The sequence below is a fragment of the Pinus tabuliformis genome, chromosome 1_1 (genome assembly GCF_031772625.1).
Source record: "Pinus tabuliformis cultivar Carrire ecotype Pingquan chromosome 1_1, CPIR1, whole genome shotgun sequence".
In the NCBI taxonomy this organism is placed as follows: domain Eukaryota; kingdom Viridiplantae; phylum Streptophyta; class Pinopsida; order Pinales; family Pinaceae; genus Pinus; species Pinus tabuliformis.
Window position 1 is genome coordinate 878,709,687 of NC_142297.1, and position 16,963 is coordinate 878,726,649.

The 16,963-nt window shown below is 34.4% G+C and overlaps 1 pseudogene across 1 annotated transcript; it reads left to right on the plus strand.

Annotated features, from left to right (window-relative positions):
- Window positions 1-280: 280 nt before the first annotated feature.
- Window positions 281-4,395, plus strand: LOC149217136 (putative glucuronosyltransferase PGSIP8; annotated as a pseudogene). Its single transcript, XR_016250139.1, has 4 exons — window positions 281-359; window positions 3,403-3,601; window positions 3,796-4,052; window positions 4,267-4,395. The product of XR_016250139.1 is annotated as a putative glucuronosyltransferase PGSIP8 (transcript).
- The last annotated feature ends 12,568 nt before the right edge of the window (window positions 4,396-16,963 follow it).

The window sequence follows — 16,963 nt, forward strand, 5'->3', positions numbered from 1 at the left end:
TATTTTTCTTCATTCTTGGTTCTGCCCGGTTCACAGACAATGCTTCTTAGCAAATGTTGTTACAGTATATATAATACTATTTCTTTACAGTTTGGTTACGAATTTGTTTTGTGTCAATGATATTTTGGTATGGCTCTGGCTCTGCATTAAGATGTTCTCAAGGTATCTCACCTACTCCACAGCTTTACTCTAACCTCGATTTACATACGAGTCTCCATTCGATTTCTTTTCAGGTATAATGGTTATTCTATGGTGGCCCTATCTTGGTTTTAATTCGGCAATGGTGTCCCTGCCGGCTAAGCACACGCTTACGCCCAGCGGCGGCGACACCTTTAGAACCAGAACTCTTGCAAATAACTGTGTGCATGCAATAATGTTGTTGTTTCTTTTTCCTTTATTTCACAGAACAGGAATATTTTCGTCTGTAAAAATTATCTATACTCTGCGTGTACATATTTGTAGTCAGCTGTTTCACTTATATAATAGCAGGGAAATTATTATCATACCAGAGCTTGTATCATAGTCTGCCGATGAATATTCGGCCTGTTCTTTACTTCGATAAGTGGTTTGGGCCCTCCACTGTTTAATGCTATTATGATTCGGTATAAGAAGCTATCTATTCTGCTTATGGTTCGATTTCTTTAAGTATTATTCGCATTAGAATACAGAGTAGGGTTAACCAGTTCCCTTCTGTTTAATATTTATTTTACCGCCTGTATTACAGAGTTTTCAGTTCATTATGTGTTCAACGCTTGCATTCTTGAATAAAGATACAGATTCGGTCTCTGCCGGATACATAGAGATTAGTTTTTCTTTTCTAAGAAATAAATAGATTGCTTTCCACTATTTTATTTGCTCACCACAGAACCATAAGGCAATTTCACAGTTAGTATGTTTAGTAAGCCATACCTGTTTAGCAGCAAACCTGTGCGTAATGCTTGTCAACCACCCGTCCGTAGGAAGATCCTTCTCGATCTTCCACCCCCAAGCACATCTGCAGATCCTCTCGTCTGCAATCTCACTGGCTATGCCAGATCTCGCTATCTGATCCTAACCAGACATAGCGAACACAGGAAATCTCTTCCTCTCAAACATGCCATCCGGTCACTACCAGACATAGCATTTTCTTTTTTCTTTCCTCTGCCATCTGATCCTAACCAGACTTGGCATTTTCCCCTTTTCCTCCTGGGGTCTCAACTGCCTCCTGAAGGTAGTTAGGGTTTTTTTTTATTTAACCACCTCCACAGTGATTAGCCACAATTAACATATACCCAAATTGAATAATGATAACACAATTAATTATCATAATGGTTAACAATACTAACAACAGAGTTTTTATATTTCATCAAACAGAGTTTATCTCACAGCTAAATTTACTAATTTACCAACATTAACACCTCACGAGGGGCATCACATTATAAAATAGAGAAATTCTCATTACACATAAATTTTCAATTATAAAAAATATAATTCCATGAAAATGTCATTTCTTAGAATATCTAAGAATTAAGTGTCACTTGTCTATACTAATCTTCTAAAAAAAATAATAATTATAGTAAATAGCAAAAACCATAAATACCTATAAAAGAATTTATTTATTCCCGGTTGGAAACTAATAAAAGCAAACTCAAAACTTTTCTCTTTGAATAAAACCGATGTGAAAAAAGAAAAAGAAAAAACTTTATGAAACCAATCCATTAGATTGAAATAAAAAATTATTTCCTTTAAATTTAAAGATATCAACTCTTGGCTTGCAATTATTTTATATGAATTCTTTTTGAATAAGATAATGAAAGGTTAATATAAAAACAGTAAAAATAGAGAAAAAAAGTTTATAATTATTTTTTAAAGAATAAAAATAATATATACATTAATTATGTATATTTTTTTTACTATAAAAGTAACCTGCATTCCAATTTTTCCGACAAGATTGGATTTGATTCGGAAGGATGACAGAGACATAAAAATGAACACAGGTAGGCCTGAGATACAGGACCTGCGAAAATTGCGCATGCCCTAAAGCCCTACCCTTGCCCTTTGGAATTATCGCGTGGCCTTTAACCTCGCCGATGGAATTTGACGGGCAAATTCACTCGTCAAATACGTGTACCTATGGTGGAGTCGCCCATTGAGCGTACAGGGCGACGCGACATAAAGATGTTAGCACTTTATCATGTTGAATACATGTATGTGTGTAGGACCCACAATGTCAAATACATTAATCAATTTCAAAGTGCTACATAAAAGATCAACCCTTCTTTTGAAAAAAATGGACTTTTACATTTCCCACAATAAAACACTAAAGAAAGTTTAATAAAACAGGTGATAAATATAATTAAAAATAATATAAAGGAAATTTAAATATTTTACATTAACTTGTTTACAAAAGAAAGTTTAATTAGACACAGTGATAAATATAATTAAAAATAATATAAAAGAAACTTAAATATTTGCTTTATATTAAAATAGTTTATTGATAATTTTTTATTTTGTTATTGCATAAAATAAAGCGGCGCTTTTGATCAAAAGGTTTATAAAAAAAAATCAGATTTTATACGCATTGTAAATTTATTTATAATTAGGCTGATAGGCCTTCCTATGCATCAACTTCTTCGTCAACACTTTTAACCTGCTCCATTCGATCAGGGAAAACATTTTCAACCGTTGATCTGAACCAGAAAAGGAAACAACGGAAAATCAAGAAAACATGGAAAGTCAAGAAAAACTCTCTTAAGAACTGCGAGGTTTTTGTCAGATTATTGGGTATACGACGTACAGATATTATCTTTCCCATTTCGGGCAACTTTGAGCTGCTTTTACCGAATACTCCGATTAAATTTCAGCGTTTTGTGACCTGTCAACTTACCGAATACTCCGATTAAATTTCAGCGTTTTGTGACCTGTCAACATTATGTTGTTTTGAAGAATTTGCCGAAAAATCTTTGGCCAAGCGTCCTTTTGAATGCATCTCGTAGCGTTTTAAGCTCTTCCTCGGTTTTATCATCTTTCATAGCCGGAAATTGAGGTTTGAGGTCCAAATCTCATCAAGCCACTTTTCCTGATGGCTTTAGTGCATTGAGAAAATAAACTGCAAATTTCCTCCATAAAACTGGAAACGCATTCCGGAGCTACTTTGCCGTTTTTAATTTCGTCAGGTTTGGGCCTTTTTATCTTTAAAGTTTGCATAGTAGCCACCTGCAATCTTTTGTAGTGAACGGAGGCAGAAACGTAGACAGAGTTCAAGCAGTTGATGGCATTCTGAATCTCTTTACTAGTTCGGAGCATAAGTAGCAGAAGAATCCCTGGTTCAGATAGGCAGATATACTGAATGGACCGAGAATCCCTTCCTACTGCACGGCTTTTCTTGTTCCTCTTTTTTTTGCTATTAATTTGTCCGATCAGATGTGCATGGAGCGTTGGCACCTACGAAGCGGAGCTCAAAAAATGCATATGCTACAATGATGTACATGGGGACACCGAGAGACTATGAATTCTATGTTGCTGTCAGGGTTATGCTTCGATCGCTCATTCGGCTTAGAGTGAATGCAGACCTTCTTGTTATTGCTTCCAAGGATGTTCCTCAGCAATGGATAAGGTTTGTGTAAGAATCTTGGATCCCTTGTAACCCTTTCCTGTTTTCGGCTTTATTTTGATCCTCCGTACTTGGCTTATACCGCAATATTTGCATGAGGGTTGAAGGTTTATTTTGAAATTGCTCCATGCAATCTCCATATTTTTTTCTTGATATTGCAGTGCCCAATTTGAGGCTCTTAATGTTTCCCCCTTGTTCTGCAGACAGTCAGATGGGGTTATAGTTAAACATGTGGGCAATATGGAGAATCCTTACAGAAACCAGCCTGGATTCAACAAACGGTTTACTCTAAACGCTGAATAAGCTGTATGCGTGGACCCTAGTAGAGTATGATCGCATTGTCATGCTTGATGCGGACAATCTTTTCCTGCAGAATGCGGATGAACTTTTTCAGTGTGGGCAGTTCTGTGCCGCCTTCATTAATCCCTGTATTTTCCATACGGGGCTTTTTGTGTTACAGGTATGCCATTTCGTTTTGGCTTTCTTTTTATGACAGATGCCTAAACTGGCGAGCTGCTCCCCTGGTTGAAGAACCATCCCGCGAGCATCGCCATCTTGATTACTTGAAAATGAATAGCAAATTGTATTCATGAAACCCTTGTTGGATGTGCTGTCATTTATGTTAAATTGTTATATCTATCTCTGAATGTGGTTTACTTATTGTTTGTTTGCAGCCCTCAGTGGCTGTGTTCCATGATATGATGCATGAACTGAAAACATTAAGAAAAAAGAGAGATGGTGCAGACCAAGGATTTCTGGTTTCTTATTTTATTGACTTGCTAGATAGTCCGATGTTTTTATAGATGCGAACTTGCACCTGTGGCTTGATGGGAACTCTAGCAGTGCAATCATAGGGCAATTGATTGGACACGAGGAGCCGGAGTTGGAGTTGTCTCTCGTGTCAAACTTCAAAGAGCTGGATGGATCATTTCACACATTTGGCAATAGGAGGATCTCTTCCTCTGGCTGGGTAGAATCTTCTCATGGCAAGCTCATTACTAGATCTCTTCCTCTCGCTGGGTAGAATCCTCTCATGGCAAGCTCATTACTAATACTTCGCAAGAGTTCACGTATGATAATTTAATGACATTTCAAGCACTATTTCGCAAGAGTTCACTTATGATAATTTAATGACATTTCAAGCACTTGGAGAGTGACAGATTGTGAACCAAACGATAGCAACCAATAGTAAGGTTATTGTAGAGGCAGCCACAGGAATAGAACTATCCTCTGAAGTTGATGACTTCTTCACTTTATATTTAGATTTGAATGCTCCTATGGCTGTAATAAATGCACTTAATAAAAATACATGCGTTGTTGACTCTAGTGGAATGTTTTTCAGCACTCTGAATAATAATCAAAAACTTAAAACAGAAAACTCACACAACTTCATTAATTTCTTTGCTCAATTACATCACACTTATATAGGAAATAACACAAACTAATTCCTAACCACTCATAACTAATTCTGTTCAACCACCTACAACTAATTCAGTTCAACCACTCATAACTAACTATTTCTGCATTATTCTCACATCCTCCCTTAATGGAGAAAATGATTTTCTACAATACCTAACTGACTTCTAAAAACTTCAAATTTGATTTTACCAAGGGGCTTAGTAAATATATCAGCCACATTATCCTTGGTGTTACAAAATATCAATCCAATTTCATTTGACTCAATTTTCTCACGTACAAAGTGGTACTGTAACTCAACGTGTTTTGTTCTAGCATGGTAAACTGGATTATGTGCTAATTTGATAGCACTCTGATTATCACAATTGATACATGTTGCACCACTTTGCGCTTCTTCAAGATCTGCAAGAATTCTCCGCAACCAAATAGCTTCACAGGTGGCATTGGTCAAAGCTTTGTACTCTGATTCTGTTGATGATAAAGAAACAGTTGGCTGTTTCTTACTACTCCAAGATACGACCCCTGATCCAATATGAAATGCATAGCCAGAGGTAGATCGTCTGTCATCTGGATTTCCTGCCCAATCTGAATCAGAAAATCTGTCAGTGCAACATCAGATACATCAGTATACATAATACCAAGATTCACTGTTCCCTTTAAGTATCGGAGAACTTTCTTTGCAGCAATCCAGTGATTTCCTGAAGGCTTAGCCATGAATTGACTAAGGATACTGACTGAGTATGCAATGTCTGGTCTGGTAGTGGTGAGATAGTTCAAACTTCCCACTAACTGACGATATAATGTTCCATTTGCTTCTTTCGATCCATCTTCTTTGTACAACTTTGCATTCTGTTCTAAGGGAGTTGACATAGCTTTGCAATCTGTCATATTGAACTTTTTAAGAATCTCCTTTGTATATTTGCTTTGAGTGATCAAAGTTTTACCAGGTTCTCTCCATACCTCAATTCCTAAGCAGTAATGCATTTCACCCAAATCTTTCATTTCAAATTCCTGTGACAACTGAACTTTAATTTCTTCAATTAACTTGTGAGCACTGCCTGTTATAATGAGATCATCCACATACAAAGATATTAAAGCAACATTTCCTTTTTCATCTTTCTTAAAATACAAGTTAGGATCATTTTTGCTTTTCACAAATCCATTCTGAAGAAAGAAGGTATCAATCTTTACATACCATGATCTTGGTGCCTGTTTCAAACCATACAATGCCTTTCTTAACCTGCAAACCAGATGCTCCTGTCCCTGTTTGACAAACCCTTCAGGTTGAACCAAATAAACTTCTTCCTTTAAATCACCATTTAGAAAAGCAGATTTGACATCCAATTGATGTATATTCCAATTATGTTTTGTGGCTAAGGCAATCAGTAATCTAATTGTATTCAACTTAGCTACTGGTGCAAAAGTGTCTTCATAATCAATTCCCTCCTGTTGAGCATATCCTTTTGCTACTAATCTTGCCTTAAATTTATCAATTGTACCATCTGCTTTAAATTTGTTTTGTACAACCATTTGCTTCCAATTGGAACTTTATTTTCAGGAAGTTCCACTAATTCCCATGTTTGATTTTTCCTAATAGAAGCATACTCATCATTCATAGCATTAATCCATGGTTCATGTTGTTTAGCCTGCTCATAATCAATTGGTTCTTCAACATTCATTATATTAGACATTAAGGCATAGTCTCTATACCTTTCAGGAAGCCGAGTCTGTCGGGACGACCTTCTTGGTGTAGGTGTTCCATCCATGATTCGTTGGCTTTGAGGTGTATCACCTCCTTGTGATGACTCACTGCTGCTAGATGTGCTCATACTGCTGCTATCATCCTGATCCTGTACCTGTACCTGGACCTGTTCCTGTTCCTGCTTAATCAAAGTATCAAGCTTGAGATGTGCATCATTAGAAATATGCCATGTATCATTCTTTGTGTTACTTTTATCAGTTTGCTCATGAAACAATACATCACGACTTGCAAATAGTTTATGGGAACTTGGATCAAACAATTTATAGGCTTTCTGATCCGTACAATATCCAATGAAAACACACTTGATGGACTTGGCATCAAGTTTGCTTCTGTTAGCCTTAGGAATATGAGCAAAAGCAGTACATCCAAAGACTTTGAAATGACTCACATCAGGTTTATAACCATAAAGAACCTCAAAAGGAGTTTGAAAAACTAATTTCTTAGTGGGACATCGATTCTTCAGATAAACAACAGTGTTAATGGCTTCTGCCCAGAAACCATTAGAGATGTTCTTACCTTGCAGCATACTACGAGCAGATTCCACCAAGGTTCTATTCCATCGCTCAGCAACACCATTTTGCTGAGGGGTATGTGGCACTGTGAACTGTTGTTGAATTCCATTAGATTTACAATAGGTGTTAAATGCTTTTGATTTATATTCACCCCCTTGATCAGATCTGAGTATTTTAATACACTTTCCTGTTTGTTTTTCAACCATATTTCAAAACTCTTTAAAATACTCAAATATGTCACTTTTCCTTCTAATGAAATAGACCCAGGTATATCTAGATCTATCATCAATAAAAATGACAAAGTATGAAGCACCACCAAGAGACCTAGTTTGCATAGGTCCACATACATCAGTGTGAATTAATTCAAGTATATCATACTTTCGTTTCTCAGTATGAACAGAAAACTCTTCTCTATGCTGCTTACCAAGTGCACAAGCTTCACATGGTAAATGTTCACACTTCATAACAGGAAGACCTTCAACCATTGATTTCCTTTGTAACAACGATAAATCATTGTAATTTAGGTGCCCATACCTGTGATGCCATAATTCTGCTGTCGATGTCTCTTGAGATGTCAATGCAACATGGCGCTTGACTGTCACATCCAATCTGTACAATCCTCCAACCCTGGTACCTGTAGAAACAACCTTGTAGTGGTCCTGAACATCTTTCACTATACACCCCAATTTACCAAATTCTACTTTTAAATGATTATCAGTGATAGTGGAAACAAATAGCAAATTCTTTTTGAGAGCAGGTACATACATCACATTATGAATCTGTCGCATTTGTCCATTAGGTAAGTACACATTTATTATGCCATAGCCTTGAACTTTAAGTGACCTATCATCTCCTAGGTAAATGTGTGTACCATCAGATTTCTCATAATATTTATCATACCATTCTTTATTACAAGTCATGTGTGCCGAGGCACCAGAATCTATAAACCAAGCATTCTCATCATCAGTTTCAGCAGACAATGCAGCATCAGAAAGAAATAACTTAAGATTTTTAAATCCATCATTCACTGAGGTGTCTCTGTTTATGTAATTTCCATTATGCCTGCTATGTCTTTGATTTGATTCATTATTCTTTCTCCTATAGCAATCTTTAGCCAGATGTCCAGGTTTTCCACAATAATGACATTCAATGTTCCTTTTAACATAAGAATCAGGAGGTGCCATACCTTTCTGCTTTGCTTGAAAACGGCCTCTGTTTCTGTCCCATGGTCTCCCTCGGAATGGTCTTTGGCCTCTTGCAGTCAAAGCCAAATCATAACCATTTGACTCCAGTTCAAAAGTTTTCATGCGCTCTTCTTCTTGAAGAAGAATTCCAGCCAATTCTTCAAATGTAGGAGGTGTCGGTCTAGCTGAGAGAGCTGAAATAAAGACTTTATAGTCTAGGACTAACCCCTTTAAAGTAACAGTTACCAAGTCTGTACTAGAAACCTTTTCACCAATATCACCAAGCTTATCACTAAAGTCTTTAATTCGGGAAACAAAGTTGCTAATGCTTTCATTGGTATCCATTTTGATAGATAGCAGCTTTGTTTTTAAAAATAAAATACGGTTTGCATTAGTAGTCTCATACAAACCTTTGAGAGTGTCCCATGTCGCCTTCGAAGTTTCACAGTCCCGAATGTGAGGAATAATATTGTCCTTCACTGACATGCGTAGCAGCACCCTTGCTTTCATTTCACGCTTCTCCCAATCTTGAGTATTAGTAGGAGGTTGAGGCTTGGTCTCGTCACCTTTGACAATCGGCCAGAGATTGTATGCCTCCAGTACTGTTATGATCTTAAATTTCCAATTGACATAATTTTCTCCATCAAGTCTTGAAGACTCATTTAAATATGAATCTGCAAGGGGATTAGCCATCTCTCCACCAATGACCAAATTCAAACAAAAAATCGCAAGCTTCTTAAAGTTGGAAAACTGGTTAATAAATAAAACTCTGCAAATTACAAGAATACCGCAGGCCTCACTGCCTGAGAAATGCTACCGCAGGCCTCACTGCCTGAGAGCGGAGATAGGAATTATAACAAAACAAAGAAAACCGGGCCGACTGAAAAAAAATATGACCACGGCAGTATAAACGGCGGAAGCTTGCAAACACACCAGCAAAGTTCTGGCAGCACGATCCACGCAGAGTTCTGGACAGGGCGACGGTTACGGTTCTCGACAGCACACAGCACCAGCAACGGTTCTCGACAGCACACCAACGACTGCTCACGATCCTCACTGTCTCGCTTCACGGTTCTTGACAGCACACCAGTCGACGATTCTTGACAGCACACGCACTTGGAGCAGTCTTCAATTGGCAGTGTTCAATACAGTTAAGGCAACATCACACAGTCTCACTAGTCGGCCTGACTCAGCGGCCTCACACGCATAGCAGCGCACAAGCTCTCTGTTACACGACCTCAACACATATGCACAATCCACTGCTTGCCTGATGCTCTGATACCAACTTAAAACAGAAAACTCACACAACTTCATTAATTTCTTTGCTCAATTACATCACACTTATATAGGAAATAACACAAACTAATTCCTAACCACTCATAACTAATTCTGTTCAACCACCTACAACTAATTCAGTTCAACCACTCATAACTAACTATTTCTGCATTATTCTCACACAAAATGCAGAGGGAGACGATACGATCACCAGCACCCAACAGACGTACAATTATCAAAGCACTCAAGGTTGCTATTCTAGGCAAGTTAAAGCAATCAACTCAGCACTTGGGATCAAATCCCACAAAGCAATTCTATACCTGCGCTTCAAATTCCTTCAAGTTTTTGAAAGTAAAACCAATGAACTATCAATATAATTTTACAATAATAAAAAACAATTAGAAGGCCTTTAGCCAGCTCAAATTGCTCATCCGTTAGGCTTGAATCAACATCTCTTCTAGAGAAATTCAACAATTCTAATTTAATAATCTTATCGGCCTCTCTTTGTACCTTTTGGGACAATTGCTAGTAATAATTATATTGTCAATTATTTTAAATGTGTTTCTGTTTTCGTTTTTTTTTAATATTAAAGGTTTGCTTCGAAGAATATGAAAAAAATATAATATTTAGAGTAAAATTTATATATTTATTTTTAATCATATATTATTTATTTTTTAAAAATTAATTAAATTTAAATTTTCTAATAAATTTTGTTTGGTAAAAGGTTGGGAATTTGATAAGGTCATAATTTTTTGGAAAATTATTTTTTATCTGAATTTGACCATTTTGTTTTTCAAAAAATCATGATAAGAGAGCTTGAATTTTTGTTTTGATGGTGAAAATAGATTCAACACCATAAAAAATGCCTGGGGCGCCCAAAATCATGAAGCTTGACAGTTGTAACCCATATTTCCTAAAATCTATACCAGAATTTTCACTAATTTTCCAGACAAAATTGTGACTTCCTTAGACTACTCTATTTAAAATGAGTTCAAATTCTAGGAATTTTACAATATTCAAGTTAACTATGAGATAAGAATGAAGTAGTTCATAAAATCAATGTTAAAGTGAATAATTTATTTGTTTATATATATATATAATTTTTAGTGTAAAGTATGACTTAAGTGGGTTAAATAGTTAAGAACATGTGTTTTGTATAATTTCAAAGTTTCAATTTAGAGGCAGGTAGAGTATGTACACTTCCATAGACTTTATCAAGCACTAAGGTGAGTCTCTTATCCCACAAATAAAAGGTTCATAGACCAAACCATTCTACTATCTAACTTGGCCATAACTTTAATCTTTACCAGTATAGATCCATCTTAACCACTGATGTAGCAAATTTTACTAGTATAGATCCATCTTAACCACAAATGTGGCAATCCTCTGGAACTATCAAATCTTTTAAGGTGTAATGAAAAATGTTTGCATCTAGAGAGATTTTATCCCTGTCATTGCTTGATAGCTATCAAATCTTTTAAGGTGTAATGAAAAATGTTTGCATCTACAGAGATTCGATCCCTCTCATTTGCTTGATAGATTTGTGCTCTTTCTATCTCTCTACACACACACACGATGTAAATTATTCATTGTTTAAATTGCATTTTTTGAATGTATAAATGGATTTAATGTCTTCAAAATCCCCTTGGGATTTGAATTAAGTAAATTACACAGTTTAACACAACAAATATTTGATGGATTTTAAACAAAAAAAATATTTTACTTAACATAGAAAATGAAATATTTTATTTATTTGAATTACATGATTTACATACTACTTAATAACACTATCATCACTATTTGAGCTACCCCATTGGATAAATACATGTGGATATTATTTAACCCTACATCTTGATTTTTTTTATTTATAACTTACATTATTAAATGCAACATATTAATTTTATATTAAAAAAAAATTGTAAGTTTGCTAAGAGTCTCCGATTTTCAAGTTCACATGTCGTCTATTATTCACCTTGCTAGGGGGGAGGGTAGCACAAGGTTCGAACCCAATATCTCTGGTTTAGTGAGACTTCATTCCACGGCCATCGCCACTTGAGCATATCTCTGGTTTAGTGAGACTTCATTCCACGGCCATCGCCACTTGAGCTACCCCAAGCCAGGTAATTTTATATTAAAAATTTGAATAAAGTACTTATCTCTCTTTTATTATTTTTATTATGAAGTAATTGATTTTTTATTTTTTATTTTTTTTGTCACTTAAAATATTTTGTTATGGACAAATTATATATATATGTATGAGAGAGAAAAATATAATATTTTATTTTTATTTTAAATTACTTTTTCTCTCTAAATTTATTATAAAATGATTTAACTTAAATTATGTTACTTCATATAGATATTGAAATATTTAATTTTTAAGCTTAGAGTGACATCTACGTCATATTGGTTTTTAATATCAATTTTATCAAGTGAACACACAAAGATAATTAAAGCTACCTAAACATGTATATTCATTTTTATTTTGTATTATACCTGATTTCATATTTTTATTTAGAGAATATTAATGCACCTCCTAGTGGAATACTTTATATATATATATATTCTTTTTGTTATTAATTTTTAAATATACATTGATATTACTTAATGTTAAAATAATTTCTTTATAGTTTTCTTTTTATCGGGAATTAAAATATTTTATTATAGTGAAGGCACATAATAATAATATTAAAATAAGGAATTTTTTTATTTATTTTTAAAGTTTATATAAAATTAAGCTAATGGATTTGTATTTTAGAATATTATTTATGAATGAGAGTAATAATTAAATATTTTCAGCACATCTGGGTCTACTAAAGAAATAAGTGAGAATATGATTCTTGATGTTTCATTATGATTTTAATTAAAACTAACCAAATACGTATATTTATTTTTTCTTTTTATTATAGTCAATTTTTTTTTTTATATTTATAGAATTTATAAGGGATGAGATAGGCTATGCGAAACTTGTCCATGCCATAAATCCCTTGAGAATTATTTCAATATCTAGCTCCATTGCATATTTTTCTGGGCAACAAACCTAGCAAGAATAAGAGCTCAGTTTCTGTTTGTTGCACTTTATTTTGCTAGATCTGTTATAGATCATTCTTTGTGTAATATTTACCAGTGATTGAACTACAGTGATGATGAAGATGAAGTTGAGATATGCAACCATTTTTTCAATATCTCGACCAAGAAAGCCCTTTTGGAGAGCCACAAAAAGATGGAGGGTAAGTATTATATATATCTTTTATTTGATTGGACAAAGTCTACATGATTATTTTTTCTAATTTTTCCATTACTACTGCTATCTATAGCTTTGTTTGATATTAGTTTCAATAAAGGTTGGATCCATGTTAAATTTGGACATAGCTTATTATAAGATCCAGACACAATGCATATTTAATTTTTAAATGGTTCTAGGTTTTGAGGCCGTGAAGCGAAAGGCTTAGTAGTTCTCACTGTGGTTTAGCAGGTTTGCACTAACACTATAAGAAGTTAGGATTTACCATTTGATGAGAAGAGAGTTTGTTATTCCCCTGTAAATTGTCATTTCCAGTTATAGTGAGTAACGATGAACCCTTTGGTTAGAAGTAAGAAGCCATTTGGAGCTGCAACTAATCACATCAAGTTTTGTCTTCGAGATTATTATCCACTGCTTGTCCAACAAAACACTTCAGCATGTCATGTGTCAAAACTTTGAAAACGAAATTTGAAAAAGGGGTTAAAAATGGAGTTAAAATTGATCAAACAATCGGTTCAAAGCTAAGGTCAAATAACCATTAATCGTTGTTGACGCAACTCAATTTTTTGACATATGCATTGTTATTATAGCATTTTTTTGCAAGCTTTTCAGTCTTCATTGGATATAATGTTCATTGTTTAACATTTCCTTCTTTGCAATATTTTCTTGACTTTTAGGGGCTATGGGCGAGGGTTTATTGATGTTGTAAACCTATCCATTACAAGAATAAGGGTAACATTCATTGCAATAGACATAAACGGGGTTTTAGATGAGCAATATTAAACTTATAATGTTGTTTGCATATGATGAGATGGATTCATCCATTTATTTGCATATGATGAGATGGATTCATCAATCATTTTTTTTCTTCAGATTGGTCATAGGTTCAATATATGGATTCATCAATTTCCTTTTACCTCTCTTTTTTCTTTTCACCTTTGTGGCAGGCTCAACAATGTGGATCTTTTTAATTTTACCGTTTTCAACCATCTAGATAGTGTGAGTTTCTTGTGTGCTTCTGAAAAGGGACCGAGAAGAAAGAGTGTTGGTCCCTTCCTTCTAATTAGATGGCACCATTTTAGTTCATTATTACTATGAATGCTTAAAATGAAAAAAAAAATGTTCATAACAATAAAAATAAAACCATTCTAGGCCTAAAATATTTTTTCTGGATTATTTTCCAGTGAAAATGGATTTCACTATGGGACTTGAGCCTTGCCATTAAGGCTTCAATTGAATAAAATAATCTTATAACTTTTGCAAACTTGATTTTCATGTTCATTGCATCTTTGAACAACAAGTAGTGATGTTTTTGGTTTTAAATTTGAAAGAAAACTTGCAATGATATGACAGATAGATTTCTTAAAGCTTGATTATTGCTTGAATTGGCTGTGTGAGAACAAAGTAGACCTTAGGAAGTTGATTGTATTTTGTAACTCAAACAGAACATAATCACTTGTTACTTTTGGTTTTGATTTCTATAGACTACAATAGTGTTTTTATCATTCATAACCGCACTCATAAATTCTTCATCCTTATTTAGTTGTAACTTTCATTTACTTATATACATGGTTGTGTTGTACATTTTGATCATTGGATTAATGTTAATCTAGATTCTACAATTATCTTTGTTTTTTAATGGAAATTGGGGCGACCTTAGTCAGGATAACATTTTATTGGAGTTTTCCTAGCTCATGGTTCTTCTGATATAGCTGCATAACTGGTAGATATATTTGCTCATTACTTTCCAATTAATGAAGTAACTTTGATTATGTTAAAGCTCAATATTGGCATGCTTTTTTATTATCAATTCTAAAACATATTCTTGTGTCCTCATTAACTATTGAAACTATTTTGGTGGAATATTTTCCTTCCCTTGGGATGGAATGACATGGATTTAATTATCCTTTTAATCCCCTATTTTTTTGCAGTATTTATTTACAATGTAACCTTTTTAATGACATGATGTAGACAAGACTTTAAATGTATGGTGCTCGGTTGCTTTTGCAAGGATATAGGAAGGGTCACCTAGAATTCATTTCCCTCAATACATGAGATGTTATACAATTTCTATCTAGATGCCTGTCAACACTTCAAGATGTTGCTGATTTAGATCTGCATGACTGGGAGGTAACTATTTTTGATGTGTTTTTTTTTAAATTTACGTTATGTATTTAGTGTATGAAGCACTAATATAAAGCTTCTCAACCTATTGTTTCATCTCTGAACTTGGTTCTTCTCATTGTCCGCCCATTGTTGGTTACAAATTACAATATGGGAAATGTATTTAAAATAGTCTTTGGTTGATATATCAGGAACAATTGGTGTTCCAAACTAGTTGTTTATAACTTGGGACCATGCTTCAATTTCTAATGGTGTTCCTAAAGGAGGTCTAAGGTTACCACTAGGTGAGTATTTTATCTATAGGGAAAATGATTGTGGAACTCATATTAGCATTTTTATTAGCACTATAAAATGCATAACATCTCGGCCAATAATCCTTATTCTAGGTAAGACCCATTAAAGTTTCAATTAATTATAAGTAAATATTTGATTATGTTTTTTGGGTTTGAACTTCAGTGTGATAACTTTGTTGTGCAGGGAATGGGGATTTTAGAAGTTGTTATTAAGGGATGTGAAGAGAGGCATAAAGAGAGATCAAAAGTATGCAGTGTAGGTTATAAACGTGTATGCCATAGGCTATAAACCTCTACGCCACTAGATTTCACATGTCTAAGAATGTGATAGGGAAATCACAACACAAGACAGAGGGAAAAATAAACTATTACCATTATCATAACATCACTAACAAAGGACATTCGGGTAGGGAATCCTTGAAGCCATCGGTGAGAAATAGCGTGACATAGGTAGGAGGCACTCCATATGTGTATGATGGAACCATGAAATCCATTGCTCCATCCATTAAAAAAATCGAGAGAGAGCTTATGGGATCTTAGCTTGCATCCATTCAACAACGAACACTGTAAAATTTGTTGGGAAATTTATGCAAAATGATTCAACTTGTAAGTACTATTTGTGAAAGAAAAAAAAGTTGTATCCATTCAACAGTGAACACTAAACGTAAAAGGACAAAATTTTTGCATCCATTCAAGAGTGAACACTGAGCAGTTTGTTAGGAAATTTCTACAAGTACTATTTGTGAAAAGACAAAAAATATTGGAAGAGCTTTGATTTGATCAATAAATCCAGAGCTTGGTATTTAGTAATTGTACCATTCTTTAATGTCTTGATGTTGTATCTGTGGTTGCAAATGCATGTGTTTTACCGCAAGGTTGGGACTGTGTTGTTTTATGACAGGATTCAGACTTGCCCTGAGTTGGCTAGATGCATGTATGGTTGATTGTATTGCAATATTTGATAAAGTATGCCCTTTTGCAATTTTCATTCTTGGTAGACTTTGCCACTCTAGGAAATAACTGGTTCATAGTTCACTCTACTAACTTTGGATGCCCTTCATGATGATGTTTTCTTAATTCTTTTATACAATCTATGCCTCGTTATTGTTAACAATTATATGCTTACCACATTTATATGATTATTGTTCAATACGATTCAAATAAAATTAAATGTTTTATCAATATAATTTAAATCAAATTTGAGAAAATTCATGATTATTTTTAGTAATGTTTAATATTATTTTTTAATTATTATTATATATTTGCACGGAAGGTGTTTCCTCTGCTGGGTTGTGGTGGGAAAACACTATTCACCCCATCCGAACCCCACACTCCATTAGACACGAGCAATCCAGTGAGATTTTTAATCATTATTTTGAAATTCAAAAGCGGCTCCAACATCCTCCAGTCAATCTCTGTTTGATCTCTGTCTGGTTAGTTTCTTTTCTAGCTCTTTGAAGTTGTCATCCGAGTTGTATGACCCAATTGGTGAATGTAAGCATCTGATAAATTGGATCAAAGTGTGTTCTAAGTATGGTTTCCTGAAGGTTGCCTTCGTTTTCTC